This window comes from Esox lucius, chromosome 25, assembly GCF_011004845.1.
Source record: "Esox lucius isolate fEsoLuc1 chromosome 25, fEsoLuc1.pri, whole genome shotgun sequence".
NCBI lineage: Eukaryota > Metazoa > Chordata > Actinopteri > Esociformes > Esocidae > Esox > Esox lucius.
In genome coordinates, this window is record NC_047593.1 from 9621582 (window position 1) to 9636147 (window position 14566).

Genomic DNA, 14566 nt, shown 5'->3' on the forward strand with positions numbered 1-14566 from the left:
GCATACATAATTCATCTGTAAGTGCGTGCCCACCATTAGCTACAACAACATTCGTAACGGTAACAGTGCATTCGCACTGATCTATGGTTGTTTTCTGCTTCATTCGGTTGAACTGACATCAAGTTCATTTGGACACTAAATAAACAAAATGAAAATGTGATCATTATTATTATTCGAATGAGCATCTCCCCTGAACAAGACCACATACCTATCAGGACTTTTGAAAATACAAAATATAGATCTCTACAGTTGTTAAAAAATACAACTAAATAGAAATAACTACATTTCACGGAAACAATATAAATTCCTAACATGTAACAAAACCCGATCCCATCTGTGTGTGTTTATAATAATAACAAATCGGATTCATGCAGCGCCTTTCTGCCAACTGAGTGATACTCAAAGCACTTCACATAGCCAGGGGGACGCTCGCCTCACCCGCCACAATGCATAGAACTTGCCTGGGTGAGGCACGGTGACCATTTTGTGCCAGACAGCTCAACACATCTGGATGCGTGTGCACGCGGACCTCGCGTCCTGCTTTAACCGCCCCGACACCAGTGCCTCCAGTCAGTGAGGTGAATATTATGCGCCGAGCGAGCGTGAATCTCATGAATCGAGCGTAGGTGCAGACAGTGTCCATTTGCCTCCCAGACAGCACCCTGTTCCATTCATAGTGCACTACTTTTGAACAGGGCCCATGAGACTCTAGTTGAAAGGAGTGCACTATATAGGGAATTGGCTGCCATTTGGGACGCATGTTTTGTACTGTTAATAGTTATGCCATACAGCGGTGAATGGGAAAATGAAGCGCAGTTCTTCCCAGAGTTATGTTTGGTCCATCTCCCAGATGTCTAATGGTGTATACATAGGCTAAACAGTCGGTCCCATCACAAGCTCAATAGCTTTCCTATTTTCTTTGGGAACGAGGAAAGCTCGCAGACGTCTTTTCCAGTGTTATTGAATGGGAATGGAATCCTGAGGCCTTTCTCAATGCAGCTTATGCACAGCGAAGTTCCCAGTGTTGAAAGAAGCCTTTAGCTCTACGCCAAATTGACTCGCACGCGCACGCATACACAGGGAAAAAAGAGTGGAAGTGTGTTCAACTTAATGAATGTTAATTTCCTTCTCCTCGCGGCTCCTAACAAATCAAACTGATTCATGGTGATGTAGTAGTGGGGGTGAGAGTCTTGTTAAAGCTACGAAAAGGAGAGATTGGCTTAGAGGAAGAACGTGAAAGAGGACCATCTAAAGTGGCAGAGAAGCTTCAGAGAGTTTTAGACCATGTGTTTGTAAAACATTTGGCCCCAGGCAGTCCAGTCTGACCCACAGGCATACTTTGAGTAAAAACACTAATTTCATGCGGGTGGAAACTAGAAAATGATAATGGGCCTACATTCACATAAAGCTAAACAGTCTGGGAGCAAAAAAAAATTCCCAAATAATGTATTGAGAATTACAATTTTAATTTTGACGAATAAGCCATTTTCTGGATCTGGTCGAAGCCGAAAAAGTAATGTTCGACAATCTGAATGTAGATGGTAATTCCTCCCCACAGCAACTTTGTAATTATTTTAATAATTTTTCAAACTCTACCATTTTTTGTGATTAAGGCCCAGATTTTTTTGCAGCAACTCCCAACTATTGGATGACCGTCAAAGTTGACTCACCTCTTCCAAAGCCTTTCTGTTCTGACTCTCACAATGCTCCCTGAACCAGGAAACTTTGACCAGGGTCCTCACATGAATTCTCCGGCCTTCTACCTTGTTTGAGCTCACAGACGCCCCAAGCCGCCACAAGGTGTCACTTGCACCTGCTGAGATAAGGGAACCACGTACGATTCCTATCCCAAAAACCTGGACACTTCTGGGTTAATTGCACCGTCTTCCGTGGAGCCCCTGAGCTAACGTGCGAGCAGGATTCGAACCCCGGTCTCCAAATTAGTATGATGAATGTGATGTTTCATGCAAACGCACGCTCATACTAACGGACGCTCCGGCTCCACTGTGCATTCCGCTGGTGCGGAGTGGAATGCGGTTAAATGACATTTGGTTTCCCGTGAAGACCCCTGACGTGTGCCTGGCTGAAAGAATACTTCCAGAGCCTTGTCAGTCTCCCTCGTCTCTTCTGTCAGTCCGTGGGCCCTCCGAGGCCGCGCGGTGAAAGGCGGTGACACCGTGTCACTAAGTCCTAACCCCGGAGTGACCTTCAGTGAGTCGCAGTTAAGGGTCACCTTGAAATGTCCGTGAAGACTTCCTCCCTCAGGATAGGTGGACCACTGACTATCCTGTTAATGTATGGTGTGTGTTTGTGTGTATGTGTGTGTCTCAGTACTCTGGCTGTGATATTTGGATTGAAGTACCCATGAAATATCTTTTACTTAATTAGTATGTGTAATGTCGTAAGTTTATTTTTTTAAATGTAACTTAAAAGAAAGTTGAGCATGTATCCCGGAGCCTCCTTTTAAATGCTCAGTCTGATTGTGTGGGCGTTTGGAATGAAATGGAATTATCCGTTTTTGTGTATAGACCTAATTTGCTGATTTTATATTCCACCCGCTTATCCAAATGTACAGTCATAGGTCTTTTGTAATCACATCACATTTGCAATGTCACAAAGTAAGCAAAACGTTCCTCTCAGCCGAACAGCTTTTTTATTTATTTTTTAAAGCTCCAATGGGGAATCATTATACTTTTTTCAATTTCAGTGAGCAGGGAAATAGCATTTGACTGCACCTGGCCTTTTAGACATGAATCAGATACGACATTGTTGCTATTTGGCTGCTCATACACTCCTAAAATAAAAGGTTGTTGAAAGATCCGTTAGGCGTTATAAACTTAGGGTTATTAATTGTTCATCCAAAAAAGATTTGAAGAACCTACCCCTCAAAAATAAACACCAAAAAGGTTATTTATGAAAGGTTATTTGAGTAGCCATACTTTTGAAGAGTTCTTTGAAGAATATATAAATATTCTACAACAGTTTTAATTTGGAAAAAAAAATAAGATATCCTCCACAAACCATACTTTTTAGTGTAGGCCAATTCTAAATATGCTTCGCATTTAATGGGTCTATTAAACTTTACATGACCAACTATTTTGGCTTAAAAAACAGTTACGAATTTATGTAATTCATTGTACTAATAAGAAGGAAATGGTTTTCATCATCTCCGTTCATTAGAATGGTAATTAGGAAGCTAAAATAAACTTAAATATAGTACTGTGTTTCAGTACAGTCAGACACAGCTGTAGACTTTCCCTGAAACTATTAACTTTAAATTAATTTGGATAATAATGCTTAAAATGGTTTTTGATGGAAATACTTTTTTAAATAATTGCTTTACCCTTATTTAATTTTACAAACAATACATTGTCATTTACAGGAACAACTCACAGAGCAACTTGGGTCTACTGGCTTTCTCAGGGACAAAACAACAGACTGTTCACGATTCCGGTTTGTTTATTCAATGTAGCGATTTCTCGATTACTGGTCAGATGCTCTATCCAGTAGGCCACCTGCTGCACTCCATCAACCTCTCAACGCAACCCTCTAAACCAACATAACATCATCATAATTAAGCTACTTACCACACACTTCCAAACCATTATAATTACTACCACTGAACACCATGTCCTAAAGTCTGTCTTTTAAAACACATGGTATGTTGGCCTGGTAGAACAGTAGTTAGTTCTAGGGCTTAATCTGTGTCTGGGGAAACTGGCTCCTAATGATTCATAAGACAGAGACGGTCCTTCATCTACTTGGGTTGGCATTTGTTTGATGGCGGGGGGGAACACGAGGGCATGTCTCTGTCACGAGAACAACCTGGAAAGACAAAGCAAGGCAAGTGAACAACGGCCCGAGGGATCCAGAATGTCTGGTGGTTGCTCGTTTCATACAGGGCACGGTGCCAGTAACTGTTGTCCAGCCCTTGAGCAAGGCAGGTAACCTATAGGGTTCCAAGGTGGCCATTAATAACAGCTGTGTCTTAATGTGATAGGCAAATAAGAAATGTTTTGTATAATACACAATGTACATGTGTGAAATAGAACAAATGCAGCCACCCATTGTTATTATTGTTGTTAGTATTATTATGTTATTGTGACTAAGGTTCTATGTGTTGTTGCCTTGTCGTGTTCTAGTGACTCCTTCTGGTTGATTTGGGCACCTGCAAGCTTAACTGTGGCCATTAACCAGTGAAGTGCCATTGGTTCTTGGTTGAGGGAGCAGTGTTATAAGCGTTATGGTCTGGAGGGATAGGCTCAGGAGGACACATGTCCTTGACTCCTGAACCAGTTCGAAGCTGCTGCCAATTCAAAATTAAATAAACAACTGCCTCACAACTGGGTTTTGTCTGCTAATCATCTGTTACAGCGTCAGTGTCTAGTGCTGTTATAGGATCAGGTCCCCTCTGTCTTTGTTCAGCATGATCTAAATGTAAACACTCTTCGTAGACCCTGCTTTTTAAACACGGGCCCAGATAGTCATTGAGAAAATAATCAGAGGAAAGTTTGGCGTGTGTAGGCATCCTCCTCCGCTTAGCATAGTGACTTTGATTGATAACTATATAAACTGTCACTCAAGAATCCAGTGAAATAGAAAGGAGACCGTTTGAATTCCATAATGTGTCCCTAAGGAAGCTTTGTGGTGTAATCTGCGCCACATCTATTTCCCCTGTTCTTTTTCTCTGCCTATCAATCTCCTTCCTCTGTTCCACTCTCTTTTTCTTAAAGGCTCTCATCCTGTTTTACATCTAGTCCTTTAAATGTATAATGTATAGTAATATGTATATACACACACTCTTTCTATCCCGTTCTCCCAACAAGCCAAAGCTTCTCTGCACCTCACTGAGAGCTGTAAGCCTAAACTCAATTGAGAAGGAATCAGACATTTTGGCACAGAACACGCCCAGAGTAGTTGGTCTTTTCTAATCTGACTAAGACACAGACAGGTCTATCTTTCCAGCTCTGACAAAACTCTGGGGCAAAAGTCTTCTCCGAGAACACAATATTACAGCACTTTTTTTTTTTAAACTTTCAAGTTAAAGCCTGTAGAACCAATGGAATTATCAACAAGCAAATACCATCCACCTGGCACTTCAAGCCAACCCTCAGAGTAGACTTTAATATTTGAACTCAGGTCTGGTCCAGGGACAGTTTGCTGGAGAAAAGGCATTTGTTTTCCTCCTTTCCTGCAGCCAAACTGACTGAAATGGCCTGCTGTTTCTCATACCAATCTGCTGCCTCCTCAAATCTCTGGGGCTAATAAGGGGTGTGTGTGTGTGTGTGTGTGTGAAAGAGTTCGTGTGCCCTACGTCTGTATGCGCCTGTCCATGTTTGTTTGTCAGTTCTCCGGTCCATCTCCCTCTCTGGTGTCCAGTTAGTAATCCATCTGGACAGCGTCCAGAAGGGGGGGGGGGGGGGGGGTACACTGCGATACAGCCATAGAACTAGAGATGAAGTTGATCCCGCACTCGGAGCCATAACGAGTTTTGCCCATTGTCATGACGCAAAACTCTGTCGCAGCGCGTCTGCTCAAGACGAACTCATCCAACGTGTCTGTCACAGTCTAAAAAGTTTGGAGTGCGGAAAGTGGTTCGCGGTGCTAATTGCAAATAGAGATTCTGGTTGAAACGCTTAGATAACGGGCCGTCACCATAATGCGCTTAACGAGAGTTGGCGTCGGCACACACAGCATGGATTCAGGACCGCGAAAATTCCCAACAACTCAACAAACATGGATCTTTGCCGCTTTTGGAGCTTCTTAGGAGTTGATTTGGTAGTGGTTCACAGAAGTCTCTCTCAGTCTCCGAAGCCTCTGAGGGGTTTTTGACTGAAGAGCTTTGTCAGACATTCCATCTGACTTTCAGATTTCAGATTGATCCGTCCCTGCTTTCAGCGGAAGCCGCGGGTAACAACGATTAAAGTCTGTATTTGATTAATCTGGCAATCTGTCCCTTCCTCCAGTCTCCATCCTTCTCCTCCCTCTCAATCTTTTGCTCCCTCCCACCTCTTTCTCCCTATTCTCCCAGACACACGATTCAGAGTGACAGACAAGGAAACACCATGAACAGAAACTTTGACGGTTAATCAAAGTGAGGGTAACGCTACGGTCCTCTGACTTAGCATATGTAGGCTATTTGATTACTGCACAATACTTCTCGTGCTAAAGAACAGCTTCAGTAATTAGAAAAGGCAATTTAAAAATATGAATAGTATGCAGGCACGTAATGGCATCAAACTAAGCATCGCAGAGGTTGCTGGTGCTGCGGCGCTGAGATGTCATCACGTGACCGTGTTTGGTCAACGATTTGGGTAGCAGAGAGTAACCGGACTCAGTGCTTCATGTCACGATGAAAGGTAGGCGTCTACTTCTGCCTGGTAGCACCGGTGCAGCAAGCATACGCGCACACACACGGATTTTTACTTTCAACACTGTAAGATGAGTGATAGATAGTGATCATGTGCTGCGTCACATTTAACATTCTTCACATTTAAAAACCATATTAGAACTAAGTACTTTGATATGTTTGACGCTTGGCCCCAACACGTGGGGGAATTTAAACGTTTTTCGAATACCCACTCTGAGATAAACACAATGTCAATTCATTGATTAGAACCACAGCGTCATTAGTGTACTGGTAATGAAAACTGTGTGTGGAACTGACTGTGACTAAAACGCTAGCTCTGGCTGAAGCTCAGTCAGAAGGAAACGACAGATGCAGGACTACAGTGGTGAAACTGGGCAGCTGGGCTGCTGAAGGAGTGTTTTGCATTTTTGTCGCCGCCATTTTGGCTCTAATGTTAGGCACTGAGTTCACTCAGTTACAGCTGGCTGAACACACATAGCCTTGGGGTCTCTCTTATGTCCGTCCAAGGGATAGCAGCGGTCATCTAGCTGCTTTGCTTAGTGCAAAGGTGCAGCCATTCTGGCTCTAAATATTACAGTGTGAGAGGATGCAGGTGGAGATGTGCTCCAACTCATCACTATCAAAAGCCATTTTGGCTAAAATCGACATGAATCATTAGCTATACCTTAGGCTCTCCCTCTCCATTGAGTCAGGAAACCACATTCATTTCTGCCTCCAAGATATAGTTGAGTAAGTCAATCTCCAGACTCCAACCACGTCCAGTGGTTAGGCTAAGACTTTGGTCCCCTTTGGGACCTTCACTATTAAAGAACTTGAAGGCAAAACCCATCACGCCTCCACTGGGCAATTGTGTTGTCACATGCTGCCAGACAGCTTGCTATACTAGACAGCCCCACATTAACTGCAGTGTGCAGTTGGTTCTTATATTGACTGAGGTTACAGTATACACCAAACCTGAGATGGCTGAAATGCCTTATCCAATTCAGCCCAAGATACCCTCCATGTAAGCCCAACCCAGCAGAAAAGAACAATGAATGAAAATGAGTCCTGCCTAGTTCAGTTCTGTTGGGTCAACAGGTTTGATTATAGGAATGGGAATCCACAGCAGAGGGAGGCAATCTGCTAAGTAAACTCACGAGTCTTCCAGCAGGCGCTATAAATAGCCTTATGTCCAGACTTGCAGTGCAATGTAAGAAACTATGAAAAATATATTGATTCTGAGTACTCCAAACAGGCTTATTCTCCCTGTTTATTTTTGACAACCATCGGTCCAGCTATGGAGGGACTAATTCTATATTTTTTTTGAGGATCCAGGGAGCCTTGTAGAATTAAATACACTACACAATAAATATGGTTCTGAGTGGTTATGGAATACACCAGTAAAGTAAAGTTGTGACCCTATCCCACAGACTGTGTGGGAAAAGGGGTTCTGAGGTCATAGTGCAGTTCAGCAGTTAGATTTACAGTTTGATGCCCTGGGGTGGAAACCTTTCTTCCCGTTTCTGTCTCGGTTATGATTCTCCTGAATCGTCTGTGAACAATCTGAGCTACAAGATTACCTTTGAGCAGCCCGTGGCTCAGATAGCTGAGGTACACAATGAAACGTGTGGCTGTCATACATGGAGTAAATGTCCTGGAGGGCAGGCAGTGGTAGCCCTGACGGTGCATCAGAATGACCGACCCACCCTCTGAAGGGCCAAGCGATGGCAGGTGGAGCAGTTGTCGTGCCAGACACTGATGTAGCCTGACAGTATGCCCTCGATGGTGCATTCTTAGAACTTCGTAAAAGTCTTTTGGGGTTCTCCGTGCGGAATTTATTAACCAGGTGCTGGGCTACAGTTCCACTGGTACCAAATCAAGGCGAACACTCAAATGTGCAAAAGCCCATTTATTCGACGCAAATAACTAGGTGTTATCAGCGGACAAGGTTGGAAATTGTAAGCGATTAGAGAGAACACCTCGGAATAATGAGGCAATGGATGGTAAACATACAAGTCAGTGTGGCTGCTTACCCAAACATTACAAACCCTGCCAAAACTATTTTCAGATAAGCTCAACCAAGGTGTATGGTGTGTCTGCTACTTTGAAATCAATGTTAATGTGCCTATCCTTCTCCTCATCCATCCACACAAAAAAAACACTGTTGCCACAAATGAAACAAGGTACCTGGTGTTGAATAACATATTGATTCCCCTTCAATTGCTATAAACTACAACACTTCCAGGTAGGACAACCCCATAGGGAAATACGAACAAACATCAATAAAGTCAGATTCAATAGTTTCCTTTGTTGTGAGCATATTTCTCCCTCCGGACTGGAATCAGATATCCAATGTGTCTTACTTTGCCATTTAAAAGTCTTAAATACGTTTTTTATATAACAGTGGTTTTCTGATTGTTTTCCCTGCTCTGGGTTTCCTTATGGAAATGAGGGATGAGATACAACACACACACACACACACACAACCTTTTACTTTCTTTTCTGGAATTCCAGTGTTACCCCATTACAACAAAGCAGTCCCTTAACATGTTTTGAAACCTTACCTCTTAAAGGTTTAATCGATCCCCTGAAACACAATAATGAAGTCAGAAATCTCTGTAGACTTCTAAGAATTTCCGAATTGTGTCAAGGCAATCTGGGGAAGACTGTAAAGAAGATTGCTGAGGCATTGTTCCCAGGACACCTCGGAATAATGGAACCACCAAGATTTCCTAGAGCTGGCTGTCCGCCCAAACTAAGTAACCAGGAAAGATGGGCCTTGTTCAGGAAGAAAATAAATATTTTGTGAATCAAACTATTAGGACTGAAGGCCAAGTGGTGCGTTCGGCAAAGACAACGTACCGCTCGTCACCTAGCTAATACCACTCCTGTGGTTAAGCAGGTTTGGTGGGATCATCATGCTATGGGGATGCTTCTCAGCGGCAGGGACTTGGTCAAGAATCAGACTGAGCAGAGCAAATTAGAGAGGTCCTTGAAGAAAACCTGATCCAGAGGGCACAGGACCCCAGACTGGGGTGAGGATTCAGGACAACAACGACCCAAAGCACACAGCCAAGACTATGCTGTGAATGTCCATGACTGGCCTAGCCAATGGCCAGACTTTGGTCCCCATCCAATCTGACAGAGCTTGAGATGAACTGTAAGGAACAATGGGAAAAACTGCCCATATCAAAGTGTGCAAAGCTGGTAAAGGCACACCCAGGAAGACTTAAAACTGTTATCATTGCTATAGGCACTTCTAGAAAGTAATGGATAAAGGGTCTGAATACTAAAGTACATGAGATACTCTATTAAGGGTTTCAGCAGTTTACTGCTTGTTTTCCTCACCTTTTCCCTGATTTAATGTTGCCATGTCCACTGAATAACCACACACTATTTAACTATGTTTCAGACCTCCTGGGCAAGTTTTGCCTGATCAATGGACTGGAACTTTTAGTTGAAGCTGGCAACTCTGCATTCAGAATTGGCTTTTTGAAAAAAGATGTTGGACATGGTATGTTTTGAACTCAAATGAACAGTGCAGATTGTTTGTGTTTTTTTGTTTGTTGTTTAAGTGATTTTTAACTATACATATTTAATATGCTGATATAGATTTTTATTCTATTTTTATTTCGGAGTAGCTCAGCCATGATCAAGCAGACATTATTTGTAAACCATCAGTATTAGCATCATTTCAACTCCGATATATATTTTGTAATTTATGCGTGCACACCAACACCCACACAGAAACCCTCCTCAAACAGACACAAACCCACAAACAAATATACACTCACCTAAAGGATTATTAGGAACACCTGTTCAATTTATCATTAATGCAATTATCTAATCAACCAATCACATGGCAGTTGCTTCAATGCATTTAGGGGTGTGGTCCTGGTCAAGACATTCAGATGGTAGAGTCAGAATTTGGCATAAACAGAATGAGAACATGGATCCATCATGCCTTGTTTCCACTGTGCAGGCTGGTGGTGGTGGTGTAATGGTGTGGGGGATGTTTACTTGGCACACTTTAGGCCCCTTAGTGCCAATTGGGCATCGTTTAAATGCCATGGCCTACCTGAGCATTGTTTCTGACCATGTCCATCCCTTTATGACCACCATGTACCCATCCTCTGATGGCTACTTCCAGCAGGATAATGCACCATGTCACAAAGCTCGAAACATTTCAAATTGGTTTCTTGAACATGACAATGAGTTCACTGTACAGAAATGGCCCCCACAGTCACCAGATCTCAACCCAATAGAGCATCTTTGGGATGTGGTGGAACGGGAGCTTCGTGCCCTGGATGTGCATCCCACAAATCTCCATCAACTGCAAGATGCTATCCTATCAATATGGGCCAACATTTCTAAAGAATGCTTTCAGCACCTTGTTGAATCAATGCCACGTAGAATTAAGGCAGTTCTGAAGGCGAAAGGGGGTCAAACACAGTATTTGGATGGTGTTCCTAATAATCCTTTAGGTGAGTGTATATATATATATATATATATATATATATATATATATATATATATATATATATATATATATATGCATAAATAACCCTACACTTAAATTCCCTCTGCCATCAAAGGCCTGCAGAGCAGCGTTCCTCCTCATTAATATATTTCAAAATATTATTGTCTTTGTTTGTCATCTTCATTCATCACACTATTTGTGTGTGTGTGTACCTCCCTACGTAAGTCCTTTCGTATTCTTGTGTCGATACGTTTTCTGACTAGCCAGCCACTTCTGACTAGCCAGGTAACATTCACTTAGCCAGAGAGCACATGGCAGCATGGGTTTTGTAGTCGGCATGAGTCTCAACCGATATCTTCCGTCAGTTTCGCTCGTTGGTTTCTAATTGTATAACTATGAAAGGCAGAAAAATTTCACAATGTGTCCAGTTCTGTTGTCAGATACTAGCATTATTTAAGTATAATTCATAGGAATCTGTGATTTTTTTTGGGTGGATTACACCTTTAAAAACCGCACAGAAAAAGTATTTTCCTTCTGGCCCTGGCATTGAGGATAACAACATTACTAAGGACAAGAATTATTACTTCTGTGATGTGTGGTTGTCTGTCTCAACATGATCCAATAACAGTGAACAGTAAGCCACTCTTCATAACAGGGTCTGCAAAATGACTTAACATAAGTAAAGGTAAATACAGTATGTAGATGGTAAAAACGTGGTCCTAAAGCTTATACGAAGGTCGAGCTATAAAAGGGCCAATAAAGCTGTCTGCCGAAATTAAGGGGGCGGGAAGAACGCTCTCTAACGAGGATGAACCTAGAGCGAGAAGGATGGCGGGGTGAGAAGTTGTGTGTGTTTGAGAGAAAAAGTGAGACCGACAGCATGAGCACCAGCGTGACGAGGGAGATTGAGCGGAGGGCCTGTCTGTATTGTACATGTAGCGAATCCGATTTCTTCTTTGATTAATGTACCATTCGCTTTGAACTAAGTCTTCAACACCATATCAGGGTAGTTCAGCCACAAAGTAATTATCTCTTCCTACCTGTAGGATTGGCTAAATGGCTTTGAACCACCTCAAGGAAATGCTACACTGTCATTATGGCCTCCCATTTTCCTGTGTCTGTAGTCTACGGCTCACTGAAAATTTCCATGTGGGTGTGTTTCCAGGGGTACATATGTAAGCGTGCGTGTGTGTGTGTGTGTGTATTTTCTGAACCGTAGCAGGAGTAGAAGCTCTATAGCCGCCCCTATAGGCCTTCAGTTTTAGCTCATTCCTCATGGTAAGTAATGGTTCTGAAGTGAGCTATATAGAATGCCCCTAAAAACACACAAACATACAAACAAACACGCTGGCAGTTGAGTCAATGTAGTGTGATATGGGCCAATAACTCACAACAAAGTATGTGTTTATGATTTAATTAGCGAATTTAATCAAAGTCATGGCTAGATGCTACTGTTGGCTGAAGCTTGCAAGCCTTGTCCCATTTATTTAAGAGAAGGTTGCTGATTAGATGGCTGGTGAATACAGCATTACAAGGACAGGTGTGGATGGACCAATGAACTGACACAAAGTCCCCGGGGTCACCCTCAAGACGTGGCGGCTTGAATGCAAAACTACAGGCAGAAACAAAGACATCGACACAGTGACAAGCGGGACTTGAGGGATGGAGACAGGCAGTGAAATCCTTGGTGACTTAAGAAAGACAGAGTGAGAGAGGGGCAAAGGTGAGAGAGAGTGGGGGAGAGGGGCGAAGGTGAGAGGGGGAGAGAGAGGGGACAGAAAGGGGTTAAGGTGAGGGTGGGAGACCGAGATGGGACGGAGGGGGTGAAGGTGAAAAAGAGAGAGAGGGACAGATAGAGACAGGATAGAGAGTCCGAGCGAAGAGGACATCAAAAGAGACTAATGGAAGAACTGAAAAGCTGTCTGGCTACCGAAATGGGCTGTCCGTGCCATCGCAAACATCATCAAGCTTATCCTGTCTGAGCCTCTCAAGAAAAACACTTTAATCCTCCAGGTGTCACAAACTAAGAGTTCTTGGACAAGAGCACCAACCGCCATCCATTGACTCTGGCCAGCAGCCAGCTTTTCGGGGGGCTTGGGAGAAGGACCGCAAAGCCATTGCATTTCCATTTTTTAACGATCGACCTCGGCCTCCCCCTGCAAGGAAGGTGCATCTATCAGCGGCCCTTCATAGACAAACCCTTGTTTGTTTATGGAGACGCTTCAGTGTCAGCCCGGTTGAGACGGTTAACCCACGCAGGGTCTCCATCCCAACTTGACTAAACATACAAATGGAAGTATTAAGGGATGAAATGAGTGAAGTGAGAAACACTCTGCCGTGAGACTTTTTCCTGGCTAAAAGTGAGCCAAGTCCGTCCTCAGACCACACTGGCTTGGTGGAAAGCCAGAACGGGAGGATGATGGATTATTTGTGAAACGGTAAACATGCCACTAGAGAGTTCTATTACAACTACAATGAAATATTAGCATATCATCCTCACAGAGTTTAGGTAATGGAATATTCAGCATTAATCTACCGATGCCCAACACTGAGGCTTAATTCTGTTCAGCTCCTTCACCACACCCGCTCTGAGTTTGTTTCAGTATCTCAACTCTTCTCGAAACGTATTCAGCTTGGCAGTCGCAGATAAACTGCTGATGTGAGGGCACACCAGGAGACACATTTATTTTTCCAAATGTAAAGATGTTCGCACAGACTCTCTCTATCCTCATCTACCCGAACCTACCCCCCCCCCCCCCCGTCACAACACCACCCTCCAGGAGAGAGAATATTGCTGAGGTATTGGAAGAAGCGTTGGTGGTTTATGCACCTAAAATAAAATACATTTACATCACCTGAGGAGTTTTGTGACATTTAATCAATTACAGCTCTACGGAGGTGGTTCAGACATGTCTGCTTCATGTTCTTCCTCTCTTTACCCCTAGTCTCCACTTTCTCCTCCTCTCTCCCCTTTCTCCTCCTCTCTCCCCTTTCTCACCTCCTCTCTCTGCTACAGTATTGGTGACTATTAGAAAAATAGCACGACAGTGTTTAAAGCCAGCCGTCTCAGGGTGCGTGTCCTAGCTGCTCATCTATTTATGGTTGAGGAGGAGTCGTGTAGGACAAAACGTGACACTTGTGTGTAATTGAATTATGGAAATCAAACAAAATGCTTTGCTAGCAGTCTGACGGTCTGGCAGGCGTGGAGGGAAAGATTTAGGACTAAGATTTTCTGTCGCTCTATACAGAGTGTGTGTGGGCTGCTGTTTTTTTTGTGGGGGCACACGTTGTTTTGGCACCGTTTTAAGAAAATTCACTCTCTGAATAATGTTAAAATTCTAAGATCTTTTGGTGTCCCCCATGTATGTCTTTGGTTTGCAGTTTTTTTAAGACTGGAATAATTTCCAAAATCTCAAAATGGCCCGGTCATTTTATTCCCGCCGTCTAGGAATAATTAGATTAGATAATTAGATTTCAAGAGTGGCAGGTGTCTGCAATATATAACCAGTTTGAATGGAGTAATGGTCTCATTCTCCTGTTTCGTGCCACTGTTTGAACCGCAATGAGCTGAAATAAAGAAAACCAGAGAATTGTCCAAGGAGGTCAGAAACGACTGTAGCAAGTATGGACTATCTCAAGGCTGCAAGTTCATCTCCAGAGACGCCGCATTTTCCATTTGCACCGCACATAATTATATGAAGACGTTTAAGACCCGTGCCACTGCAGACAGTTCTGGA